Source organism: Maylandia zebra, linkage group LG16 (genome assembly GCF_041146795.1).
Source record: "Maylandia zebra isolate NMK-2024a linkage group LG16, Mzebra_GT3a, whole genome shotgun sequence".
In the NCBI taxonomy this organism is placed as follows: domain Eukaryota; kingdom Metazoa; phylum Chordata; class Actinopteri; order Cichliformes; family Cichlidae; genus Maylandia; species Maylandia zebra.
Window position 1 is genome coordinate 23,374,323 of NC_135182.1, and position 8,296 is coordinate 23,382,618.

Below are 8,296 nucleotides of genomic sequence, written 5' to 3' on the forward strand. Positions count from 1 at the left end.
TAATTAGCTAGTAGCCTACCTAAATACGCCAATAAAACAAATAAATACAATCACAGTACCTCAGTCATGCCAGTGCAGGCTCCTATCAGTGCCAGGGAAAGTAGTGATGCTGCATCAGTCTGCTGTATATAAAGGCTGCTGATGTCCAATCACAGCAACTAACGCTGGTCTTTTTTTCTCTTCCGAGTTCCGTCATCTCGTTAGAAACGAAACTGACTGAAACAGAAGCAGCAGATTTTCCTCTGAGACTGAATTTCCTCTGATGTCCTGGAAGAAACGAAACTTTCGGAGGAAAGTTGCCCCGCATCCCGCATCATCCAGCTGCCTCCTAGCTAGATGATGATGATGCAGGAAATCAGAGGAAATGCGACTTACGCTGTTATTTCACTCTGTTCATCCTTCCTAAGAAATGTACTTGAAGATAGGTATTTATCTTACAAACGTAGTAAAATCCCCACATGAACAATCTTTGCATCCTCAAATGTACAATAGAATAGTTGGTTGGCTACAAAGTAAGCTAGTACACCTGCTTTAAAATTTGCATGTCTCTTATGGTGGCCTGTTTGACCCATAAAGGGCGTAATTGGATGAGTCAGTGCAATCATAATTGATATAAAATAGCAAAAAACTATTGATGGAAAAGGAAACATGACTTATTGTTTATTTAAAACAGTAATAAACCTGTAGGTTAGTAAGCAGAGGAGGCATGGTTATAAAAGAGTGCCAGTCTCTCCAAAAATCAGCATAACTGTGTAAAAAAATAAAGATTATGTCATGTTTCTCTTTCAGATGCTCTCATCATCTGTAGGACAGTGAAAACCCCTCCCCTGCTGCTGTGGGTTCAGATGGCACCATGCTGGATAACACAGTGATCAAGTAGAGCAGCGGTCTGCTCAGACTGTTGGTGTAGTTCTCTTTCAAACATTCGTTTCGGTGTCTCACTATGGGGAACGCTCTCTCAGCGTTGTCCTCAGAAGCCTCTATATCATTACTCCAGCCAGTATTGGCTGGCAGTCGTGACGCTTGCGTCAGGGAGGGGCCACCCTCCTCCCTATAAAAGGGTGTGACGCAGCGTCACCCGCCATTCAATTTCCTCTTCTCGCTTCTTAGAAACCTCATCTCTCCTGACTGCGAACGTGAGTGCTAGCTTAACTGTCCACACGAGCAAGCTAACACCTTGGTCACCGGGCGCCAGCACGGCTCGCGTTTCGAGTCGCCTGCTCTTCACCACAGAGCCAGGTCGGAGAGTGTGTTAGCTGCCACCACGCATCTAGCACAACAGTTAGCTGATCAAGCTAACTGTCTTTGCTACACACGGTCACCAAGCCAAGTAGCACAAGCGCTAGCCACCACACTAGCCAGGTCATACTAGCTCACCATAGCTACCCGACCGAGAGAAGAAACAAAAAAACAAAAAAGAAAAAATAAAGGATCAGCGTTAGCCGTCCAGCCATTCCAAGCTAGCTACACCAAGCTTCCTTAATATGGCAGACTGCAAACCGCTGCCCAGAATTTGCCCCTGCGGTTGCAAAATCTCAGGTTCAGATACACATGACGCGTGTGTGATGTGCCTCGGGCTGCAACACGCCCAAGCGGCTATTTCCACACCGGGTATATGCGAACATTGCGCTCGCTTCACCCTAAAAAGCCTTCGCCGAAGGCTAGCCCGCCAGGCTAGCCTGTCGAAGGAGGACCCAATGCTGTCTCCAATCGGCCCACCGATGGAGCACACTGAGTCCGCCACACCAGGCACCAGCTGGGGAGACGAGATGGATGTCGTCCTCCCGCTGGTGGATGATGCCGAGGTCAGCTGCGAAGCTATGCTTGATTCCCTCGAGGCTAATGACGAGCTACTCAGCGAATCCTCTGAGGGAGCGTCGGAACATCTCGTCTCGGACGAGGATGACGACGTTTTCTTTGCCCCCTCTGGTCGGAATTCTGCGACACAAGGGGCCGACTGTGATAACCCCGGCACACAGTCCCGCGGCGTGGAGCTATTTGACGTTGCAAAACGGGCAGCTGAAAAGCTGGCAATCCCATGGCCCGCGGTGACAACGGAGACCACCTCACGATACGAGGGTAAAAGGCTCCCCAAAGCAAAGCGCACTACTAAGCAGGTACTGCCGCTTTTCCCCGAATGCGTGGACGAGGTCACACGCTGCTGGGAAAAGCCATTTTCGTCACCCAACCCCGTGCAGGGAACGGCGGCGTTTGACTGCGCTGGAATGAAAGAGAAGGGCATCTACCAAATTCCCACAGTGGAGAATCTGGTGGCTTCTCATCTCCACCCGAACCAGAAACTCTCCATGTCATCTGGTCCGTCCCTGCCCTCCAAGGCCGAACGCCTGCAGTCCTCCCTGGCTGACAAGGCGTATAAATCGGTGGCCACCACCGCGAGGGCATTGAACGCCTCGTCGCTCCTGCTAGCCTACTCGGCGGAGCTCCAGGACCAGGCTGCTGCGAACCCGGATGCTAGCGAGTTGTGGGAAGAGCTGGGCGTAGTTACGGACCAGTGTCTCCACCTCACTAGAGCAGCAGTACAAGCGGCGGGCAGAGCCCTCAGCATCATCGTCCTACAGGAGAGGGCAAGATGGCTGAACTTGTCGGGGCTTTCGGACAGAGAAAAACGTGACATTCTGGACGAAAGCATCGACCCCGCTGGGCTTTTCGGGACCGCCGTTGCCACCATGCAAAGACGAAAGAGGGAGAGGCCCTCCAGCTGTGTCTCCCTAGGAAGACCCAGGCTGCGCCTCCACCCGGTCGCCGCACGTTCGCTCAGGTCACCAGCCGTCCAGCCGGCGTGCCGACGTTTAAAATCCCTCGCCGCCCAGCCCCGCAGGTCGCGGCCCAGGGTCCTCTAGGATCGCAGAACCCTAAGACCCACTGGCCCAAGAAACACGTCCCGCCTGCTGCTGCTCAGGGTGCCCCACCACCAGCCAAGCAGTCGGACCGCAAGAAGAAGCGGACTGCCTAACATCCCCCACGGGGAGATTGGAGCCGGACCAGCCCGGGCTCCAAGTTCACTCCAGGGCTCAGTTCCGGAGCCCGTTCGGAGAAGTGTGTTCTGCCTCCACCTTTCAGCGCCTGGGACTCGAGTTGGATCCCACAGAGCGGATTTCAAAAAAAGAGACGACGAAACGCTGTTCAGCTGATTCAAGCATGTCTGTCTCACAAAACACACTGTTTATTAAAAACTCACCCGTTGCATCCAGGCATGTTGCCAAGGGCACGGGAAAAATGTGTGAAAAACACAGAAAATATGTTGAAAAACATAATGCCCCCACGCACCCAGACACCACCGGGGTTGATTCCCTCAGTGGTGTCCGGCCCCATAAGCGCTGGTCAAGCGCGGGCCGCTCGCGCATGCGCAGTCGGGTCTGGTCAGAAGGACCAGTTTCCGCCACAAGAGGGAGCCAGAGCTCCGTCTACTGTGGAGCGCCTATCTTTGGGGCCGCTGTCAGCAAGAATAGAGAGATGGCGAGCTCTCGCTGCGCCAGAATGGGTTGTGAGGACATTAGAGCGAGGTTATCGTTTGCAATTCGCAACCACCCCTCCCAGATTTCACAAAGTGATTTTCTCTCTTGCAAAAGGCGAATCAGCCAGGATCCTGCAAGAAGAAATAACTACCTTGCTATCAAAGGGGGCAGTACGAGAAATACCCCAGGAGCAGAGCCAATGCGGCTTTTACTCAAGGTATTTTCTCGTGCCCAAGAAGGGAGGGGGACTACGTCCGATACTGGACCTACGGGCTCTGAATCAGCATCTGAGGTCATACAAATTCAGGATGTTGACGACCACCACTCTGCTGCATGTAGTGCGCCCAGGCGATTGGTTTACATCAATAGACCTGAAGGACGCATATTTTCACATCCCTATTTACCCGCCTCACAGAAAATTCCTGCGCTTTGCGTTTCAGGGCAGAATGTACGAGTACCAGGTCCTGCCGTTTGGTCTCTCACTGAGCCCTCGGGTATTTGTGAAATGCACAGAGGCGGCCATAGCCCCACTGAAGAGGCGGGGCATCCGCATAGCAACATACATAGACGATTGGCTGCTGCTATCAGAGTCAGAAATAATGGGAAGGGAGCACACCAGGTTGACAGTGGATCATCTGATGGCTCTGGGTTTCACCATAAACTACCAAAAGAGTGTCCTGCAGCCAGCTCAGGCCATCTCTTTCATAGGAATAGCTCTAAACTCCGCCTCGTACAGAGCGTGTCTCCCTGTGGACAGAGTAAAAAAAATGCTATCACATGCCGGCATTTTTCAGTTGGGAAGATATCTCCCATTCAGAAAATGCCTGCAGATGCTGGGATTAATGGCGTCTTCACTGGCAGTCATTCCACTAGGCAGACTGCATATGAGGGAATTTCAGCGATGGGTTGCATCACTGAGACTGAATCGAAAGCGCCATACCCACCGCTATATCAGAGTGACAGCAGACTGCGCTGCAGCACTCCACTGTTGGAGAAATCCCACATTTCTCACTCAGGGGGTGTCACTGGGAGCTGTCACAGCCAGAAAGGTGGTGACCACGGACGCGAGTCTCACGGGTTGGGGTGCCACTCACGAGGGCAGAGCAGTGAGCGGCAGCTGGGACTCACAACAGAGGGGTGCTCATATAAATTGGCTAGAATTGCTAGCAGCTTTTCTAGCACTGAGACACTTCCTTCCCCTGTTGAGAAACCACCATGTTCTGATCAGAACAGACAACACCACTGTTGTGGCATACATCAACAGACAGGGCGGGTTACGTTCCCGTCCTTTGCACATGCTGGCTCGCAGACTGATCATGTGGAGCAGCATCAATCTGTTGTCACTGAGAGCCACTCACATTCCAGGAGCCCTGAACTTGGGAGCAGACTTAATGTCCAGGGGAAACCCGCAGTTCGGGGACTGGACCCTGCACCCACATGTGGTGACCCAAATCTGGACCCGCTTTGGCCAGCCACAGGTCGATCTGTTTGCCTCGAGGGAGAACGCTCAGTGTCCACTGTATTTCTCCCTGAGGGACCAGGAGGCTCCGCTAGGGGTAGACGCATTAGCTCACAACTGGCCACATGCTCTGCTTTATGCGTTCCCTCCACTGGCCTTAATTTCTCCCACTCTAACCAGAGTGAGAGAGAGAGGGCTAACAATGATACTGATCGCCCCAAGGTGGATGAGGTCCCATTGGTTAGCGGAGATCATGCCACTCTTGTGGAGCGAACCTTGGCCTCTCCCTCTCCGACGAGACCTAGTCTCCCAAGCCAGGGGGGAGATTTTTCACCCTCACCCCGAGCGCCTCGCCCTGTGGGCTTGGCCCGTGAGAGGTTGAATCTGAGTACGGCAGGACTCCCCCAGGGTGTTATAGCCACTATTCAGAGTGCTAGAGCCCCCTCCACAAGATCATTGTATGAGAACAAGTGGAGGGTATTTGAGGAATGGTGTGGAAAGTCTCACACTCTCTCCTTTCAGTGCTCTGTGACAACAATTCTCTCCTTTCTCCAAGAACTGTTAGATAAAGGAAAGGCCTTTTCCACAATTAAAGTATATCTAGCAGCCATTTCAGCCTGCCATGTGGGCTTCGTAGATGGCCCGGTGAGCCATCACCCGCTAGTCTGCCGTTTCATGAAAGGGGCACGGCGGCTCCACCCAGTGTCTAAACCTCTCGTTCCCACGTGGGATTTATCCCTGGTGCTGGGGGCAGTTTCACAGCCACCATTTGAACCACTAAACCAGGTGGAAATAAAAATCCTGTCTTTGAAGACTGCATTGCTCCTGGCCCTCGCATCTGCGAAGCGTGTCAGTGATATTCATGCGCTGTCAATACACAAAGAGTGCACCCGCTTCACACGGGATAACTCTAGAGTCACACTCAGGCCAAATCCGGCCTTTGTGCCCAAAAACCCCTATCTTCAATGCACCCCATTGGAGCTGGAAGCTTTTTGCCCTCCTCCTTTCTCCTCCCCTGAACTACATGCTCTCTGTCCAGTCAGGGCTTTATGTACCTATATGGAGAGAACGAAGGTTTTCAGGAGGTCGGATCAGCTGTTTGTTTCCTGGGCTAAACCACATCTTGGCAAGCCCGTTAGCAAACAACGCATTTCCCACTGGATTGTTGAGGCGATCCAATTGGCTTATTCCAGCACGGGTCTGCCCCCCCCGGAGGGACTTCGTGCTCATTCTGCCAGAGGGATGGCAACCTCTTGGGCCCTTTTTAGGGGTGTCTCTATAGAAGAGATATGTGCAGCTGCGAGCTGGGCTTCACCTTTGACCTTTGCAAGGTTTTACAGGTTGGATGTCACTGCACCGTCTCTAGCCCACACTGTGTTAAGTGTGGGTCCCCACGAGACCTCCTAAATTGGCAGTCAGTCGTTCAGATGGGCTTATCTGGCAATACGGGAGTCTGCATATCCCCATAGTGAGACACCGAAACGAATGTTTGAAAGAGAACTTGAGGTTACTCTATTCCGTAACCCCTGTTCTCTGATAACATGAGTGAGGTGTCTCACCAGATCACCCTCCTTGCACGAAGCGAGGAAGAGGTGAGCTTATCTTGAATGGCGGGTGACGCTGCGTCACACCCTTTTATAGGGAGGAGGGTGGCCCCTCCCTGACGCAAGCGTCACGACTGCCAGCCAATACTGGCTGGAGTAATGATATAGAGGCTTCTGAGGACAACGCTGAGAGAGCGTTCCCCATAGTGAGACACCTCACTCATGTTATCAGAGAACAGGGGTTACGGAATAGAGTAACCTCAAGTTTTAGTCTTTCCTGACTCTGACCTTGATTCTGATGACATTCCAGTTGCTCCTAAACAGCAGAATAAAATGACAGTTCTTACAAATGTCCATCCAGGTCCATGCCTTTAAATTTAAAGACTTATTTCTTTCATTTATTTATTTTTGAAAATCATGTCTGTACTTTAATGAGTTGAGTCACTGTAAGAAAAGTTAATATGAGAATGTCCTTTCAGCTCCTTGTACAACTTGATGACAGACTCTGGTTCAGATATTTTTTGGACATTTACTGCCACGTCATACTAGGTCAAGTACACTTGATCTCTCTCTCTCTCTCTCTCTCACACACACACACACACACACACACACACACACACACACACACACACACACACACACACACACACACACACACACACACCACACAGTGGAAAGTGCCCAGTGGATTTTTCTTCACACAGTGAAGTTAGGAGTAAAACACAGTCTTTTCAGGTTAATTTAAGTGGTATAAGTATTGCATTAATTGTTTACAAATTCACAATATGCAAATAAAATCTTAATCGAAAACCATTTTTATCATCAACTGTTAAAGGTGTTTCTGGGTCTCCATAACGCTCCAATGTTATCTGGAGCATTATGGAGGCATCATTACAGTAAATTAACTGTATAAAAAGTGAACCATATGAAGACGATTCTGACATGAGCGATGAAACAATAAGTGTAAGGACACATGAAGTATATGAAAGTATTCATCGGTTATCCGATAGTAAAGCTTGTGTTTGGATCACATTACTGCAGAACAATTAAAACATGCTAGTTTAAGGCTAGCTCTTCTTCTAGCACTCTGTTTATAATTCATGGCATACCAGACTCAATGATGTGTATTTTTCTGAAGGACAAAGCTGGAAAGCGAGTTGTCTGGATAATTATGGTGCTAGAAAGAATCTTGTTTGATAGAATTAGTGTGTCTTTTCCCTGGATAATCAGTTTGACTTCAAACCAAAGCACGGTACTGACATGTGCATGAAGGGGTCAAGGGTCAAGTGGCTATCTTGTCATTCCAACCATGTGCAGTGGTACGGTACACAGTGAAACAAGACAACATTCCTGCAAGACCATGGTGCTACATATGACACATAACAGACAATCAACACAGGACTGCATAATGTGCAGTGTGCAAAATTGCAAAAAACAAAACAAAGACAGTGCAACATCAGACAGAACAGAGCGATACAGACACAAGACAGTACAGGCACAACAGTGCAATAGAAATGTGCAAAAGACAGCATTGTGCAAAAAGTCACTTGGTGTATGAAGGTGTCTCTGTGTGTATGAGATTGTGCAGATAAGTGCTTGGTAGTGACGTGTATGAAGGTGTGCGTGTGTGTGTGTCAGTCCAGTCTCTGAGGGTTCAGGAGTCCAATGGCTTGGGGGAAGAAACTGTTTCGCAGTCTGGCAGTGAGGGCCAGTACCTCTTGCTAGAATGGCAGCAGGGTGAAGAGCGTGTGTGAGGGCATGTGTTGGGTCCTCCACAATGCTGGTGGCTTTGCGGCTGCAGCGGGTGCAATAAAAAG